The sequence below is a fragment of the Dasypus novemcinctus genome, chromosome 9 (assembly GCF_030445035.2).
Source record: "Dasypus novemcinctus isolate mDasNov1 chromosome 9, mDasNov1.1.hap2, whole genome shotgun sequence".
Classification (NCBI taxonomy): Eukaryota; Metazoa; Chordata; class Mammalia; order Cingulata; family Dasypodidae; genus Dasypus; species Dasypus novemcinctus.
In genome coordinates this window covers 37924498-37944337 of record NC_080681.1, presented here as the reverse complement: position 1 = coordinate 37944337, position 19840 = coordinate 37924498, and the positions used below count along the sequence as shown (strand labels likewise).

Below are 19840 nucleotides of genomic sequence, written 5' to 3'. Positions count from 1 at the left end.
TTATTTATTGCTTGTTTTCTAAGAGCTAGCTATGTTTCATATCTAATTCCATTCTGATTATAATCATGCAAAAAAGTGGTTTTGTTTCCATTTTACAGTGAGAATAAGGAGGCTGATGGATAGTAAGCAAAACGCCTGCCCTAATTCACTGTCACCCAGATGGGATGCAAATATTAAACTGTTAAGCTTTGAACTCTGTAGTTTCTGCCTCTCCTTATTGCTTGTGTAGGAAGCACGTCCAAGGCTCCACCCTCTGAGGAATAACAGCAGAAGATTCACATGCCATGAAAATGGACTTCAGGAAAAGAGTTTCGCCAGTTCATTAAACAAATACACAAGTAAACAAAACCAAAAAACCCTTAATGTTTGGGGAAGAAATCAGAATCTACAGTTGCTACAGTGTATTATCTAAAATGTCCATTTTCATAAAAAATTACGGTACATGTCAATAACCAGGTAGGTGTCATCCATACACTGAAAAAAGTGCAGATAACAAAAAATGCCCCTGAGGGTTCACAGGTTGCATTTAACACTCAAAAGCTTCAAAGGAGCCATTATAACTATGTTCAAAGAATTAAGGGAATAAAGGAATAAATGCTTAAAGAATAAAGGAAGCTGTGATGACAGTCTCATCAAAAAGAGAATATCAATAAGGAGATAGAAATTATAAAACAAACCCAATAAAATTTCTGGGGTAGAAAGTACAAAAACCAAAATGAAAGATTCACTAGAGGGGCTTAACAGTAGATATAAACATGGAGAAGAAAAATTTACAGAATTTTTTTAAACAAATCAATTTTATTGATACATATTAATAAAGTATAAATCCATCCAAAGGATACAATCAATGGTATTTGGTATAATCACATAGTTGTGCATTCATCACTTCAATGATTATTAAACATCATTACTTTAATAAGAATAATAAAAAACAAACAAAATTTTTCTGCTCTCAATTTCTGTATGCTTCCCCTGCTGTACATAGCTGCTATTTCTTACTATTCTTGCACAATTATTTATTTATAAAGATGAAATTAGATTACTCGTTATGTTGGGCTGGGGAGGGATTGCTAAGGGGTGTGGAGTTTTGGAATAATGAAATTGTTCTAAAATTTTTTGTGGTGATGAATACACAACTTTGTGATTATAGTAATGTGTAATGTATGGTATGTGAATAGATCTCAGTAAAACTGCTTGACAAGTAAACATAATTGTGCAAGAATTGGACTTTCTTTTAATGTCAAAACCTTAAGCCAATAAATTCTCATTGTTTGACACAACCAATTTTATGGTATTTGCTTGAGCAGCCTAAGAAATAGCACAAAGGGGTGGGCAGGAGCAGAGGTGTACTGGGCTGAGGAAATACACTAGATGATAACTTAACTTTACAAGAATAAGTGATGAGAACCAGAAGTGCAAATAAGAAGCTTGATATAACAAGCTCTGGTCATATATATTTTCTTCTCAAAGCTTATTTAAAAGACATAAAAGTATATAGAATAATAATTATAAGTGTATTACTGGGCTTTAACATATATAGATATAAAATGTATACCAATAGTAGCACAAAAGGGAGATGAGGGAAAACAATTATAAGAGTAATATTTCTATATCTCACTAAAATTAACCTGATATAAGTTTGAAGTAGATTCTGATTAAGTTAAGGTGCATATGGTAAGCCCTAGAGCACCATTAAGAAAATAATAAAAACAATTATTAAAGGAATTAAAATGATACACTGGAAAATATTCATTTCATACAAAAGGATGTAGTAAGGGAGGAATAGAAGAAAACTACATGATATATATAGAAATAAAATTAAAGTAGCAATCATAGGGACACTGACCTGGTGCTCCAGCAGGGCCAAGGCCCCGCGCGGGGCTCCCGGGGCTCCCCGCACGCGGGGCGGGGCATGTCTGGCCCACCGGCAGCGAGGTACAGCCCAGAACCCTCAGGCGGAGTGAGAGGCCCCTCCTTAGACGCCTGCCTGCGCCCAGCTGGGAGCCCGGATATGGAAACAGAATGACTCTCCAGACAAAGCCAGCAAGAATGCTCTGATTTTCTTATGCAGATATTTCCTCAAACATTTAAAGCCTTTACTGGCTTTGACCCTGAGTGTGGAGACTGCTGTGCAGCCGCCCTCACCTCTGCCTGCACTGGCCCTTTGGGCAATGTACTGTGCCTGCTCCCTGCATGATGACCTGGTGTAGACACTGTCTTGTCCAGGCTCTCACCCATTTCCTGGGGGAGCTCTGCTAAGACAGTGCCCAGCAGCCAGGCCTGGAGACATCTGGTCCCTGCCTGCCCATCACATGATGTCCATCTCCTCAGATCAGAAACAGAATCCTGTCTTCACAGACCTGCAGCTCTTGAGGGTGCCAGTAGATAAAAGACATGGCAAAGGACAGAGTTGAGGACTTTCAATGTTGTAGTTTTGATGTTGGAGTTTGATGCTGAAGCTGGAGCCCCAGGGAGAGAGGCAAGCCTAGAGAGCCTCATCTTCTAGAGCTGACCTTGTGGAGCTAACAGAAGAGCTGAGCCCGAGAGGAACCCAGGAATCCTGAACCCTCACAGACTTCGGCAGCTATCTTGCTCCAACATGTGAAAATAGACTTTGGTGGGGGAAGTAACTTATGCTTTATGGCCTGGTAACTGTAAGCTCCTACCCCCAAATAAATACCTGTTATAAAAATGAAAAAAAATAAAAATAAAGTAGCAATCATAAATCTAATTTCATAAAAAAAAAAACATTAAATGTAAATAAATTGACCAATCCAGCCCAGAGGAAGATATTGCTAGACTAGAAAAAAAAGACAACAAGAAGACCCAACTGTATGCTATCTATGGGAAACAATTTAGATCCAAACATACAAATAAATTGAAAGTAAAATAATGGAAAAAGGTATATCACATAAACAGCAACTCTAACAAAGCTGAAGTAGCTAAATTTCATGAGACAAAATAGATTTTAAAACAAAAAAAAAGTGTTTCTAGGAATAAAGGGAGAAATTTAAAAATGATAAATGGGCTAACCCTTCAGGAAGATAAAACAATTACAAGCACAACAGAGACCAAACAACAGAGACCAAAATACGTGATACAAAACTGACAGAATTGAAGGGAGATATAGACTGCTCAACAATAAAAGTTTTATATATGTATTTTTTAATTTAAAAATTTATTGTTTATAGGTTAGTGCATAAATGCAAGATAACTACAACAACAATAAGACTGCTTTGGTCAGTGATTATACTCTTCCCTTATTTTTGTTCATTCCTCAGTCTTGAGGGGTTTAGGATGATGTCTGCTCTGCTTCAGGCTGAGAAGGGACTTAGGTATTATGGGGCAGAGGAATGGGGTTGTTTTGCTAGCAGTTGAAAATATATTCCTTGTTTTTGGGATACAGCTGGTCCATCCTTATTGTTTTGTTAATTGTCTAGGGCAGGTTTGCAGAATTGGAAAGTAGGAATTGACCATATTTCTACTGGGTTTCAAGGCTCAATTGGCATATGGACAATCCAAAGACTTTTTTTTTAAAGCTCTCAAAACAATCTTTTTTTTAAAAAAATTTAATTTACTTATTCCCCCTTCCCCTAGATGGTTCACTAGTCAGTGTACTCATAGTCTGTTTGCTCATCTCTTCCAGGAGTCACCAGGAACTGAACCCAGAACCTCCCACATGAGAGGTGAGTGCCCAATGGTCTGGGCCACATCTGCTTCCCATGGGCTGTGGCACCTGCTGGCTGCTCATTGCAGCGGAGATGGAATCTAGCTCTGTTGCATTGGGAGGTGGTACCAGGAGGCAGTGTCAAGAGGTGGCATCTCTTGTCTTCTTTTAGGAGGCACCAAGACCTGAACCCCAGACCTCCCGTGTGGTGGGCAGGTGCCCACTGGTTGAGCCACATCCACTTCCCAATCCAAAGACTTTAAGTCTCAGAAATATACTTAACAGGTAAATTGGAAATTGTAGGTTCAGATAAAAAGAGTAGAAGAATCATGCTCAGGGAATTGATAAATGAATATATAGTGGTTTGCCTATGGTATTCAACTTCCCTAGGGCCCTTGGGAGTGCTTTTGTTTGAGGCTGTGTTTGCTGTGTTAATTTGTGAAGTCTGGATGAGGTCTGCATATGTGTTAACCCTGGGATAACCTCCTGACTCGATTTGAAATATCTTAGCCATAAAAACTGTACATTTTATTTTATATTCACCCCTTTTGGTCAAGGTCTTTCTCCAAATGCATCGATAATTAACAAATAATAATAGTCCCTCAGCACCAGAGAAGCTCATCCCTGGGAGTCATGTCTCATGTTTGGGGGAAGGTAGTAAGTTTTTTTGCAGAGTTTGACTTAGAAAGAGGCCACATTTGAGTAAAAAGGAGGTTTTCAGGAAGCAACTCTTAGGAATTAATTATACTTAGTCTTTCATTATTATGGGAATAAGTTTCATAAGTGAAACCATTAAGATTAAGGGCTTGAATTATTGGCCTGTTTTTTAAATTTTAATTAAAAATTTTTTTTATACAAAGGTTATATAATCCAGAGTCTTTTTAAAAAAATTTTTATTGTTTTTTTTTTTGAAGGTACATAGATCACAAAAAATGTTACATTAAAAAATATGAGGTTCCCATCTACCCCACAATCCACCCCATCCCCACTCCTCTCACATCAACAACTTTTTTCATCATTGTGGCACATTCATTGCATTTGGTGAATACATTTTGGAGCACTGCTGCACTGCATGGTTTATAGTTTGCATTGTAGTTTACACTTTCCCCCAGTACTTTCAGTGGGTTATGGCAGGATATGTAATGTCCAGCATCTGTCCCTGCAATATCATTTAGGACAATTCCAAGTCTTGAAAATGCCCTCACATCACATCACATCTCTTCTTCCCTCTGCCCTCAGCAACTACCATGGCCACTTTCTCCACATCAATGCTACAGCTTCTTCCATTACTAGTCACAATAGTTCTATAGTAGAATACCAGTTAGTTCACTCTAATTCATATTTTATTCCTCCATCATGTAGACCCTGGGATGGTGATGTCCACTCCACCTCTATATCGAAAGGGGGCTTGGTTGATTTTCCTGCTTGGACTTGTAGGCACTCTTGGTTCCCTGGTGTGGTGGTTGACCATCTTCACCTCCCTGTTAGCTGACCTGGGTAAGTCCAATGAACCAGAGAGTAGGAGTAGCAACTCTGCTGAGGCTCAGGGCCCAGGTGGCACATGGCCAGTCCAGAGTATACATCAAGTCTCCTGAATGCACATCAACCCCAGCACCAACCACAGGTTCAGTTAAAGTGACAGAAGAGGCATGTGTAGAAAGATCACATCAGAGTCCAACTCCATCACACTCAGGAACACAAATTACGAAGTAGGGCCCACTGACAAGGCACTGAACTCCAGAGCCATCTGACATGACCATAGAACCTGTGCATCTCCATAGCCCACAGGAGCACCAGTACCTAGGGTTACATCTGCTTTGACTGTCTCTGGGACCCTGTTGAGGAGTCTGTAAGCGCAACCCCTCTGATGACATCCTGACTCTCTTTTGAAGACTCTTAGCTATATAAACTCATTTCTCTTTACCATTTCCCCCTTTTATTCAAGGTCTTTTTCTAGTTGCATCACCAGCTGGTGATTGGTAGTAATCCCTTGGCACGATGGAGGCTCATCCCCGGGAGCCATGTCCCATGCTGGGGGAAGGTAATGTATTTACATGCTGAGTTTGGCTTAGAGAGAGGTCACATTTGAGCAACATGGAGGCTCTCAGGAGGTAACTCTTAGGTACCCTGCAGCTCTAGGCCTGGTAAAAATTTCAGGCACTCGGGCTCATAATCATAGTCATCAGTGTCAAGGGCTCATCATCATTGGACCATCTTTCACTGATCTTTGCCCTTGCACTTGGAGGACTGTTGCTGCCCCATTGGGGAATGGCTAGGAACTCCGCATTCCCTCAGTTGTTGTTTGTAACTGTAAGTACTATGAAAATACCCAACAAATATCCAAACATTTTTCTATACCCTATATACATGCCCTGAATAACTCCCTCCCAATCATGTGTCCCCCATCAATAACACCCCACACCAGTGATCCACCCTGCCATAGTTGAACCCCTCTAATCCAGAGCCTTTTGCCATCATACTTGAGAAAGTAGCAGGACTTCTCCAGGAGAAAGATTTAATATTTTATTAACTACTGTGTGTGCCTCTATCAAGAAAACTTAACCTATGGCAACAAAGATACCTTTATAGCTCATAGAAGTATCTAGCTATATAACTTTCAAGATGTTCAAGAGACCCTGTCTGTCAGGACACCTGACTGTATCTCATCTTTACCTTCTTACCAGGGTTATCTTAATTAACAGGTAGAACTTAAATTATATGCTAGCCTTGTTCCTCATGTAAAGTTCTTCACATGTATTTCCAGAAAAGACTCAGAGTACAACAGTATATCTGACAAGGAAATTTAGTTGTTTCTGTGGCATATAGCATTTTTTGAAGGATAAAATATGCAATGTTCCCATAACTTACACCCTACTTTTTTAGAGAGGTTGTATGTTTACAAAACAGTCATGAATAACATATAGGATTTCCATACATCACCCCACTGCCAACATCCTGCATTATTGTGGGAACTTTGTTACAAATGATGAAAGAACATTCTCAGAATATTACTGTTAACATAGTCCATGGTTTACATTTGGTGTATTTTTCCCACAAACACCCCTATTATTAACACCATGTATTAGTATTGTATATTTGTTATAGGTCATGAGAAAACTTTCTCATTTGCACTGTTAACCACAGTCCATAATCCATCACAGAGTTCAATGTGTTATACCATCCCATCCTTTGTACAGTCCATCCAAAGTGTACACTCAGTGGCTCTCAGTTTCACCACAGAGTTGTGCTATCATCATTCAATTTTAGAATGTTTTCATAGCTTGAAGAGGAAAATTCCCATACCCCTTTATACCACCCTGTTTTTGACCCTTCACACTGATATAGTATCTTTGCCATGACTGTAAAAATATTACAATATTATTGCTAAGTAAAGAACATAGGTTACATTAGTTGTATATTTCCCATGTATCATCATATTCTTAGTCCCTTATAATATTGCTGTACATTTGTTCTAGTTCATAGAAAAGCATTCTTGTATTTGTATGATTAACCACAATCCTCATCCACACCAAGTTCTCTATATTATATGGTCCCTAGATTATCCTTTTGCATTCTATCAATTGATGTTTACATCCCCAGACTATCCCTTTCAGCCACTATCACCTTTATACATAAGCAGTGTTAGTTACATATGCTACAATGGGTTACCATTGACTCTATCCAATTTCACACATTTACAATCTACTGTATTAAAAATTCTATATACTCCCTTCTAAACCCTCATTCTATTTCTTAATAATTTGTACTCTTGAGTTTAACTGCATGTGTTTACCCAGCATATATATTTCATATTAGTGAAGCCATATAATTTTGTCATCCTGTGTCTGACTTATTTCACTCTACATGATGTCCTCAAGGTTCATCTATGTTGTCATATGCATTCTGACTTCATTTCTTCTTATAGCTGAATATTATTCTGTCATGTAATGTATACATACCACGTTTTGTTTATCCATTCATTGGTTGATGGACACTTGGGTGGTTTCCATCTTTTTTTTTTTAAACAAATCATTTTTATTGATACTTAATAGGAGGCACTGGGAACTGAACCCAGGATTATTAATACATATTAGTAAGGCATATAAATTTTGATCTTATAACAATTGTATATAATGCTGCTATGAACATCGATGTGTGAATGTCTGTTGGTATCTTTGGATTCATTTCTTCTGAATATATTCCTAGCAGTGGGATTGTTGGATCATATGGCATTTTTATAGTTTCTTGAAGAATCGCCAAATTGTCTTCCACAGAGGCTGCATCATTTTACATACCCACCAGCACTGAAGCAGAGTTCCCGTTTCTGTACATACTCTCCCAGCACTTGTAAGTTTTCCACTTTTTTAATAATGGCCATTCTGGAAGGTGTGTAATGATATTTCACTGTAGTTTTCATCTGCATTTCCCTAATAGCTAGTGATACTGAACATCTTTACATGGGTTTTTTGGCCATTTGTATTTCTTCTTTGAAAAAAATCTCTGTTCAAGGCTTTTGGCCATTTTTAAATTGGGTTGCTTGTCTTTTTATTGCTGAGTTGTATGATCTCTTTGTATAACATGAGTATCAAACCCATATCTGTTATGTGGTTTCCAAAAATTTTCTCCCAGTGAGTAGGCTGCCTTTTTACCTTCTTAAAAAAACTTATATACCAAAATGATGATCCAAAAGTAAAATTAGGAGACTATTAAAGAAAAACATGAATGAACAGAGATAAAATGTCTGACATAGCAGTGGAGAAGTCCTTCTGCATTTCTGATATAGAACACTGGAATCCCAGTATGGAATTCTTTCTAAATGAACATTCCATATTAGAAATATTTCATATTAATGACTGAAACTGAAGCTTTAATGGCTGTGAAATTGGTTAAAATATGTTCTTATGTAGTGGAACATGAAGAATTTGTATTTTTAAATGAAGGTTTGAAGAAGGATTAGGAAAGAGATTTTGTTGCCTGTTCCTGGCCACATGTGTTATTGTCACTGAGAAAGAAAAACAGTTAAATTTGCTAAACTACACCACACCATAAGTAACACACACAATGCTAAAAAGATGTCTTAAATACAATTTTAGGAGAAAATATTGTTTGTAAACTCAATACATGAGTTTGTATTTGTTTGTCTAATGAAATTTTTTTCCTGTGATTATTTATAAATGGCAGCATTTCTTCCAGAAAAAGGAAGCATACAAATGGCATTTGTCCTAAAGTGCATCAATAAAACCATAATTTGAAATTTAAAAAAAATTGTTTGGAAGAGTAAGGGGCTAAAGCCATCTAGAAAAAGATGAATGAAGTTGGAGGACTCATACTTCCCAATTTTAAAACCTATTAACAGCCCATTGTACATTTGTCAAAGCCTGTAAAAATGGGTGGTGCAAAGGATAAACTATAAAATGAACTACTGACCAAGTTTAGTAGTAACATTTCATATGTGTTCATCAATTGTAACAAATGAACCACACTAATGAACCTGTTTTTAATAGAGAAAAGTGGTGGAGGGGGAGGGGATGGGTTATATGAGAATCCCCCTGCATTCTTTTTTTGGCTATATTTTTATTATTATTATTATGTTTTTATAGATAAATAGATGACCCAAAATGTATGTTAAAAAACATAAGAGGTTGCCATATACCCCACTTCCCACCCTTACCCCCCACCCCCCTCTTACATCAACATCCCCTTTACCTGTGTTTTTGATGTATCATTTATGGAATCTAAAGTTTCTTTCTTAACTATGCTTTTTAATTTTTTAAAAAAGATACTTAGATTACATGAATGTTACATAAAAAATATAGGGAATTCCCATATATCCTGCTGCCTACCTCTCCCACATTAACAACATCCTTCCTTAGCGTGGTGCATTTGTTACAATTGATGAATACAGTTTGGAGCATGGCCATTAAGCATGGATTAAAACTTACATTGTTTACACTATTTCTCATACAATTTTGTAAGTTATGGCAAGATAGATAATGACCTGTATCTGTTGTTGCAGTGTCATTCAGGACAATTCACAAGTCCTAAAAGTGCCCCCATATGATACCTATTTTTCCCCCTTCCTTCCCTTAAAACCTCCAGTTGCCACTGCCTTCATATCAGTTGTATAAGTTCTTCCATTGCTGGAATCACAATAAGTCTGTAGTAGAATACTAGTAAATCTACTCTAGTCCTTTGCTCATTCCCCAATCCTGAGGATTCTGTGATTTTGATGCTCACTTCATCTCTAATTGAGAGGGGGCTTAGATTCCATGGGGCAGAAGGATAGGACTATCTTCCTTGTAGTTGCAGACTCTCTCTGTTCCTTGGGATGGTCGTTGTCCATCATCATCTCCTTTTAGTTGTCCTGGGTGAGGCCAGTGAACTGGGGAGTAGGTGTTGCAATTCCACTGAGGCGCAGGGCCCAGCTGGCACATGGAGAGCTCAAAGATTCAAGCCTCTTGCATGTACACCTACCAACTCTAGTAGTAACTATAAGTCCAAATAGAAGGGGTAGAAGAGCCATGTGTCGGGAAACTACAACTGAGCTTAACTCTGTCACACTGGGGAGCATAAATTCCAAAGTAGGGCCCACTGGCAGAGTGCCAAACTCCTGAGCTCTCTACCCTGCCTATAGTATCTGGATGTCTCCAGAGCTCTCAGAAAGCCTGCTATTTGAGGCAATATTTACTTCAGCAGTCAATGAGATCCTGCTGAGATGTGCATAAATGTAAGCTCTGAAATGACCTTCTGACTCAATTTGTCTTTTTTAAAAAAATATTTATTTAATTTATTTCTCTCCCCTTCCCCTCCCCATTATCTGCTCTCTGTGTCCTTTAGTTGTATGTTCTTCTGCCTCCGCTTGCATTGTCAGGTGGGACTGGGAAACTGCATCTCTTTTTTGTTGCATCATCTTGCCTTGTCAGCTCTCCATGTGTGTGGTGCCACTCCTAGGCAGGCTGTGCTTTTTCACACAGAGTGGCTCTCCTTGCAGGACACACTCCTTGTGCACGGGGTTCCCCTACATGGGGGCGCCCCTATGTGGCACGGCCCTCCTTACATGCAGCAGCACTGCACATGGGCCAGCTTACCACATGGGTCAGGTGGCCCTGGGTATTGAACCCTGGACCCTCCATATGGTAGGCTGATGCTCTGTCAGTTGAGCCACGTCAGTTTCCCCTGACTCACGTCGAAATCCCTTAACCATATAAACTCATTTGTCTTTAACTTCCCCCTTTTGTTCAAGGTCTTTTCCCAGTTGCATTGCTAGAGTGCTTGGTGGTAATCCCTTGGTGCCAGGAGGCTCATCCCTGGGAGTCATGTCTTACATTGGGGGGAAGGTAAAGCATTTATATGCTGAGTTCAGTTTAGAGAAAGGCCATATTTGAACACAAGGAGACTCAAGAGGTAACTCTTAGACACTCTGTAATACTAGGCTAAATTTCAATTTCAAAAGTAGAGGTTCATAAGTACAGTCATCAATATCAAGGACCCCTGTACTCAGGGGATTCTTGCTATCCCATTAGAGACTGTGGCAGAGCTCCTCAGGATGGGAATTCGATATTCTTAGGGTTATTGCATGAATCTCCACCTCTGTGACAATGCCCCATGTACACTTGAACACATTCATATGTGGTGTAAATATGCCCCTGGGGAACATCTTCCCATATGTCTCCCATCACTGACACCCTGCACCAATGATCTTCCCGTCACAGTTGTAACCCTCTTGTGATCCAAAACCTCTTCAAAAATGAAGCCAACAAAATACTCAAATAAAATTCATAATAAAATAATAATGGTAGTTTAAAAAATAAGAAATAAAATATAAAAATTTAAAATTTTTTAGAAAAATATAAAATAATGAAAAAAATATTTTAAAATGTTTTGACATTATGTCTTTCATCACTATAAGATCTGTTGACTTTTATGTACAGTGACATTTTCTTCTACTTGTTCCCCCAGTGTCTTATTTTTTTCACTTTGTCTTCAAAGAAGCTTTATGTTGCAGAAAAGTGATGTACAGAATATAAGGGATTCCCATATATCCAACATCCTTCCCCTCTTCTCCTTTCCCCTTTAATAATATTTTACATGTGGATGGTACATTCGTTACAAATGATGTACAGATATTGAAACATTGCTACTGACCATGGTCAATAATTTACATTATCATTTACTTTTTGGACCATAAACTTATTTTGAATGAAATTTAACTTGGCCTGTATCCATCATTACAAGATCATGTAGTACAATTCTATCACCCCCAAAATGTCCCATATTCCATCTATTCTATTCCTCCCTCCCTCTTCCCTCAGGACCCACGGCAACCACCGAGCTTCACTCCTAGAATAACAAGATTCATAGTTACTTGCAACAACATTGAGGGCTTAATATACAGGCTGTCCTCCCCTATTAGGCACTGCCTATGCTCTCGAGAGACTCCTGCCCCTCTATTTGAGAACATAGCAGGACTTCCCAGGATGGGAGCCCAACACCTTCCTGCTCATTATGTAGGTCTCCACCCACTGATACAACCCACTATGACAAGAGGAATACTCATACCATCCCTAGAGGTTTGCCTCAGGTGTACCTTCTCCCACATGTCCCCCACATCCAATACCCTAAACCAGTAACCCTCTCCTGACATATTTGCTGAAAGAACATTCCCAATATTGTAGCTTCAACCACATACTCACAAATCCCCAGAATTTACCTGCTCCCTCCCCATCCTTCCCCCCAGTTCCATGAACAGCCCAACCCACCCTCTCCACCCTACCCCCCTCACAAACTGGCACCACCCAACCCAAAAGTACTACTGTACCACTGTAATGCCCATCCACTGCATCAGTACACCCTTCCATCTTATCATAGATTTTGCCCATATGGGCATTTGTTCACAACCTTCTTCTCCTTTTCTGTCTCCTGTAAACCTTCTTCCAGACTCTAGCTCTGTGAGTCTGCATAATTTGTCTAATTCCTATCAGTGAGCTCATGTAATATTTGTCCTTCAGTGCCTGGTTTGCATCGCTTAACATAAAGTCTTCAAGATTGATCCATGTTATCCTGTGTTTTAATATTGCATTCCTTCCTAGGGAAGCGGACTTGGCCCAGTGGATAGGGCATCAGTCTACCACATGGGAGGTCCATGGTTCAAACCCAGGGCCTGCTTGACTCATGTGGAGCTGGCCTACGCACAGTGCTGATGCATGCAAGGAGTGCCATGCCATGCAGGGGTGTCCCCCGCGTAGGGGAGCCTCACGGGCAAGGATTGCATCCCCTAAGGAGAGCCGCCCAGTGTGAAAGAAGTTCAGCCTGCCTAGGATTGGCACTGCACACATGGAGTGCTGATGCAGCAAGATGATGCAACAACGAAGACACACAGATTCCTGTGCCACCGATAACAACAGAAGTGGGCAAAAAGGAGAGCATGCAGCAAATGGACACAGAGAACAGACAACAGGGGTGGGGGAGGGGGAGAAGGGGAGAGAAATTAAAAAAATATATTGTATTCCTTCCTACAGCTGAGTAATATTCCATTGTACGTATATACCACAATTTGTTTATCCATTCATCTGTTGATGGAAATTTGGGTTGTTTCCAACTTTTGGCAATAGTTCATAATGCCATTATGAACATTGGTGTGCAGATATCTGTTTGTGTCCCTGCTTTCAATTCTTCTGAGAATATACCCAGCAGTGGGATTGCTGGATCATGTGGCAGTTCAATAGTTAGCTTCCTGAGGAACTGTCACTCTGTCCTTCACAATGACTGCACCATTCTACATTTCCACCAGCAGTCGATTAGGGTTCCCATTCCTCCACATCCTCTCCAACACTGGTAGTCCTCTGTTTAGTAGCCACCGGTCTAACTGTAGTTTTCATTTGCATTTCCCTAATAGCTAGTGATGTTGAGCATCTTTTCATGTGCTTTTTAGCCATTTGTAATTTTTCTTTACAGAAGTGTCTATTCAAATAATTTGCCAGTTTTTAAAATAGTCTGTCTTTTTATTTTTGAGGTGTAGGATTTATATATATATGCTGAATATTAGACCCCTGTCAGCTATGGCTACCAAATATTCTCTCGCGTTGAATAGGCTGTCTTTTCACTTTCTTAACAAACTCCTTTGAGGTATAACTGTAGTTTTTGTTTGTTTTTAAAGATTTCTTTATTTATTTCCCTCACTTCCCCTCCTCCCAGCCTACTGTTTTTGCTGTCTGTGTTGTCTTCTCTTCTCATTTACCCTCCACTAGAATTCACTGGGATTTAATCCTGGAGATCTCTGATAGGGAGAGAGGTTTCCTGTCAATTGCACCACCTCAGTTCCTGGTTTCTGCTGTACTTCACCTTCACTCTCCTCTTGTCTCTCTTCTGATGCATCATCATCTTGTTGTGTGACTCACTTGCATCATCATCTTGCTGCGTGACTCACTTGCGCAGGGCACTGGCTAACCACGTGGGCACTCATGTAGGCACTGGCTTGCTGCACAGACATGCTTTCTCTTTTTTTTTTCACCAGGAGGCCCCAGGGATTGAACCCAGGTCCTCCCATATGGTAGGTGGGAGCTCTATCACTTGAGCCACATCTGCTTCCCTGCAACCATTTTTTAATTTTGAGGAGCAAACATTTTTTAAAATTTTGATGAGGCCGCATTTGGGTATAAAGTTAATGAAACCATTCCCTAATACAAGATCCTGTAGATGCTTCCCTACATTATCTTCCAAGGTCTTTATGGTCTTGGCTCTTATATTTATATCTTTGTTCAATCTTGAGTTAATTTTTGTATAAGGTATGAGATGGTATTCCTTTCTTATTCTTTTGGATGTGGATATCCAGTTCTCCAGGCACCATTTGTTGAAGATTCTTTAAAAATAAAACAAACAAAAAACCTATTATAGGGGAGTAGCTCAGTAGTTGAGTGCCTGCTTCCCATGTACGAGGTCCTGGGTTCAATACCTGGTACTTCCTAAACTACATGAAACAAAAGCAAGCAAACAAACAAAAAACTATTACAAAGTCACAGTAATCAAAACAGCATGATACTGGTGCAAGGAAAGACATATAGACCAGTGGAATTGAATTGAGAGCTCAGAAATCAACCCTCACATTTATGGCCAACTGATTTTTGACTGGAAGCAAAGACCACTCAATAGGGAAAGAACAGACTGTTCAACAAATGCTGAAATGATGCTGAGAAAACCATCTCCATTTCTATAAAAAAAGAGGACCCCCTACCTCATACCATATAAAAAAATCAACTCAAAATGGATCCAACACCTAAATATAAGAGGTAGAATTATAAGACCCATAGAAGAAAATGTAGGGACACATCTTCAGGATCCTGTGTTAGGCAATGGTTTCCTAGACTTAACACTCAAAGCACAAGCAACAAAAGAAAGAAATCAAAATTAAAATAAAAACCAAACTTTTGCATTTCAAAGGATGCTTACTTTTATGTCAAAGTAAAATGACAACCTACACAATAGAAGAAAATATTTGGAAACCACATATCCCAAAGATGTTTAATATCTAGATTATATAAAGACATCATTCAACTGTACCATGGAAAGACAAATAGCATGATTAAAAAATGGGTAAAAGACTTGACTAGCCATCTCTCTAAAGAAGATATACAAATAGGCAGAAAGCACATAAGATACCCAACATCATTAGCCATTAGGAAAATGAAATCAAAACCATTTCACATCCATTAGAATGACTATTTTTTGAAAAACAGAAAATAAGTTTTGGAGTGGAAGAAGATTCCTTCATTGCTTGTGTCAATATAAAATGGTGCAGAAGTAAACCCTCACCTTTACAGTCAATTGTTTTTGACAAGCCTACCAAAAACAGTCTCTTCAACAAATGGTGCTGGGACAACTGGTTATCTATAACCAAAAAATGAAAGAGGATTCATATCTCACTCCTTATACAAGAATCAACTAAAAAATGGATCAAAGGCCTAAATATAAAAGTCAGGACCATAAAACAACTAGAAGCAAATATAGGGAAACATCTTCAAGACCTTGTAGTAGGTGGTGGTTTCTTGGACCTTATACCCAAAGCACATGCAACAAAAGAAAAAATAGATAAATGGGACCTCCTCAAAATTAAACACTTTTGCACCCCATAGGACTTTGTCAAAAGGGTGAAAAGGCAGCCAACTCAATGGGAGAAAATATTTGGGAATCACATATCCAATAAGGGTTTAATATCCAGGATATATATAGGGATGTTACAACTTAACCATAAAATGACAAATGACCCAATTAAAATATGAGCAAAAGACTTGAATAGACATTTGTCCAAGGAAGAAATACAAATGGCAAAAAAGCACATGAAGAAATGCTTACTAATGATTAGGGAAATGCAAATCAAAACTACAAAAAGATATAATTTCACACCTATCAGAATGGCCACTATTAAAATGACAGAGAACTACAAGTGTTGGAGAGGATGTGGAGAGACAGGAACACCTATTCACTGTTGGTGGGAATGCAGAATGGTACAGCCACTGTGGAGGACTGTTTGGCAGTTCCTAAAGAAGTTGAATATAGAGTTCCATGTGACCCTGCAATACCACTATGGTGTATTTATCCAGAAGAACTGAAAACAGTGACATGAACAGACATCTGCACATCAATGTTCATAGCAACATTATTCATGATTGTCAAAAGTTGGAAACAACCCAGGTATTTATCAAGAGAAGAATGGATAAACAAACTGTGATCTATTCACACAATGGAAAATTATGCAGCTGTAAAAAGAAATGAAGTCAAGCATATGACAACATGGATGAACCTGGAGGACATTATGTTGCGCAAAGCAAGCCAGACATGAAAGGACAAATACTCTATGATAACATTACTATGAACCAAATATATTGTGTAACATATCATATGATTAAAAAATTTTTTATAGATATCCAGTGAAAAAAAGAAAAAAAATATATATATAATAGTACAGCTTCAATGGAAGACAGTGTCACAGTTCCTCAGAAACGTAAGTATAGAATTACCATATGATCCAGCAAGCCCATTATTAGGTATATACCACAAAAAAATTGAAAGCAGGGACCAAACAAATATTTCCACATCGATGTTCATAGTAACATTATTCACAATTGCCAAAAGATGGAAGAAACCCAGTGTTCACCAAGCAATGAATAAGTAAAATGTGGTAAAAACATACGATGGAATACTATTCAGCCATTAAAAGGACTGGAGTGCTAATACATGTGTCAACATGAATAAACCTTGAAGACATCATGTTGAGTGAAGTAAAGCTAGACACTAAAGGACAAATAGTGTATAATGTCACTGATGTGAAACAAGTAGAATAAGCAAACTCATAGAGTCAGCATTTAGAATATAGGTTATAGGGCATGGGATGGGATAGGGAATGGAGAGTTAAGGCTTAAAATGTACAGGTTTCCTATTTGGAATGATGGAAATATTTTAGTAATGGATGAAGGTGATGGTAGCACAACACTGCAAACATAATTAACAGCACTGAAATTGATATCTGAAAGTGATTGGAAGGAGGAATGTTAGATTGCATACATTGTAACAGAATAATTTTTAAAAAATTCATGGACCTACATTATGCAAACAATGAACACTAGGTTAAACGGGATGTGGTAATTTAAGCAAGAAGGGAGAGGAAGGAAAATGATCCAAGCTAATGTATTGAACAGAATGAATGAGGTAGGGCACAAACACAAAAGGTACAACTTTTTTTCAAGCATTGCCTTCAATCGTGCCACATCACCTTTCTCTTCTCTAATCCTTAATTCACCTTTGTCAGGTCCCAGAGAATTTTTTAAAGATTTATTTATTTATTTCTCTCCCCCACATTGTCTGCTCTCTATCCATTCACTGTGCATTCTTCTGTGTCTGCTTGTCTTCTCTTTAGATGGCACCGGGAACAGATCCTGGGATCACATTCTGGAGTGTGAGAGAGGTACTCAATCTCTTATGCCACTTCAGCTCCCTGGTCTACTGTGTCTCTTATTGTCTCTCCTCTGTGTCTCTTTTGGTTGCATCATCTTGCTATGTCACCTTTCTGCATGAGACAGTACTCTGTGTGGGCCAGCTTGCCTTTACCAGGAAGCCCCAGGAGTCAAACCCTGGACTTCCCATATGGTAGATAGGAGCCCAATCGCTTGAGCCACATCTGCTTCCCTGGTCCCAGAGACTTTTGAAAATATTGCAGGCAAGACAAATTCAGTCTAGGTTCAAAGTTTTTAGCTTCTCCTTCCCCAAAGTTAGACTTGACCAGTGCAGATTGGGGTGTGTGTGTGTGGCAGTGAAGTCTATCTGCTCTTTTACCACTCTCCTCCTTCTCCTTCATTTTCAGTTTACCCCCTTCCTCCCTGGCAAAATATTGGAAACAGTAAGATAGATTAAAGGAAGAAATTAGCAATCTTCTTTATTAACTTACCTTGTACCTTCACTTAATTTGTTTCTGAAAATTACTGTCCAGTATGTCAGGAAGGGATGAATTCTCTGACACTTTCTCCACCACCACATGTTTTTCTTTCCAGTCTTGTCCTGAAAGAATTTGTCCTTTCAGTAAACAATTCTTTTTCTATAAGTATTTTTGAACACTATTTTATGCTTTTACTGTTCACATGGTTTTCTTATGAATTATGATGAAATCTTTTTCCCATTTGTTTCCTAGGGACAGAACAATTTAAAAACCCTCTTACATAATTATTTATACTTGCAGGCACAGGCACAGGAGCAGTCAGAGTGCTGGAGAGTGACCAAGTTTCAGAAAGATTGTTGTTAAGTTTTCTCTAATGCCTGAAAACCAAATCACTTTTATACCTGACATGCTAATCAGCCCAATTTACATATGCTTAGATATACATATATATTGCTAAATATCTCATATATTTTAAATTTTCTGTAAAATCAAATAATGTTTCTCTTGCTGTCTTAGCATCATGAAAAAATGGGTGGACAGATATTTATAATATTTGGAACATAATCTCTTAAAATATAAGGGTATATCTATTAAATATAGGTTTACTTGGTATATGGCATTTTCTCTGTGAAATGGATGGGAACATGTCTATAAGATAGTCAGTGTTAAGGGCTCTATATTGTGGTGTCAGGAGAGGCATGTGATCTTAAAAGACATATCTCAGATATTGACACAATGGTCATAAAAAGTAGTTTGCTCAAATATGTTCCTAAATTTTAAATTCCCAAAACAACTTCTCTGAATTTCAGGTGTGTAATGTTTGAATATTAAGCTGACTTTCACATAAAGAATTCCGTGTAGTATGCAGGGATGTCCAGAGTGTACACCTGCAAGATTCATTAATTTTTTCAGGGTCAATGATTCTCATGTACAGTAGAGGCAGTATGAACTAATTAGAAAAACAATCTACCAGATGTTAGCACGTATAGAGAGCATTTGTTCCCTGTGCACAGCATGGTGTTAGGTGCCTGGTGTGTATAAGAGTTAATTAGAAACTGTACTGCCCTAAATAGGACTTATTCTAGTGGATGAGATTGGCTTTCACCCAAATAGTAAAGGCAAAGAAATGGAGAAGACAGGGCGGGAGGAGCTCTGAAGAATGAAGCAGCTAAGCCCAAGACTCCAAATTGGAGCATTTGAAGCTTTTATTCATGTGAAAATTTTTTTGATGTCAGTTATGCAAAATGAATTGAATTTTATTTCCTTTCAAATGGCTTGACACTTTTTCTTACTTACATTTCAAATTTGTTTCTTGACCATCCATTCCGTTCTGTTGTGTGTCTATTCCTATTAAACTCAGGAAGGATCACACATTAAAGTGACCATAGTTTATATTTTGTTTTTATATTTATTTATTTATCTTAAAATATATTTTTTATTATTTAAAAGGGACTTAGATTACACAAAATGTTACACACAAAAAAATATAACGGATTCCCATATGTTCCACTCCCCACACCTTCCACCCTTCCCCACATTAGCAACTTCTTTTATTAATATGGTACAGTCATTGTCATTGAGGAACCCATTTTGGAGCATGGCCACTAAGCATGGGTTATAGTTTACATTGATACACTCTCTCCCACAAGTTCTGTAGGTTATGGCAGTATATGTAATGGACTGTTTCTGTCTTTGCAGTGTCATTCAGGACAATGCCAAGTCCTGAAAATGCCCTCATATTATACAAC

The 19840-nt window shown here is 38.4% G+C and overlaps 1 long non-coding RNA gene across 2 annotated transcripts in view; it reads left to right on the top strand.

Moving 5' to 3' along the window:
* Positions 1-19840, top strand: part of LOC131279718 (uncharacterized) — a 109073-nt gene that overhangs the window by 47729 nt on the left and 41504 nt on the right. For both annotated transcript variants that reach the window (XR_009187153.2, XR_009187152.2), the window contains exon 2: positions 3647-3686. This is a non-coding gene — a long non-coding RNA (uncharacterized lncRNA). The remainder of the gene's footprint in view (positions 1-3646; positions 3687-19840) is intronic.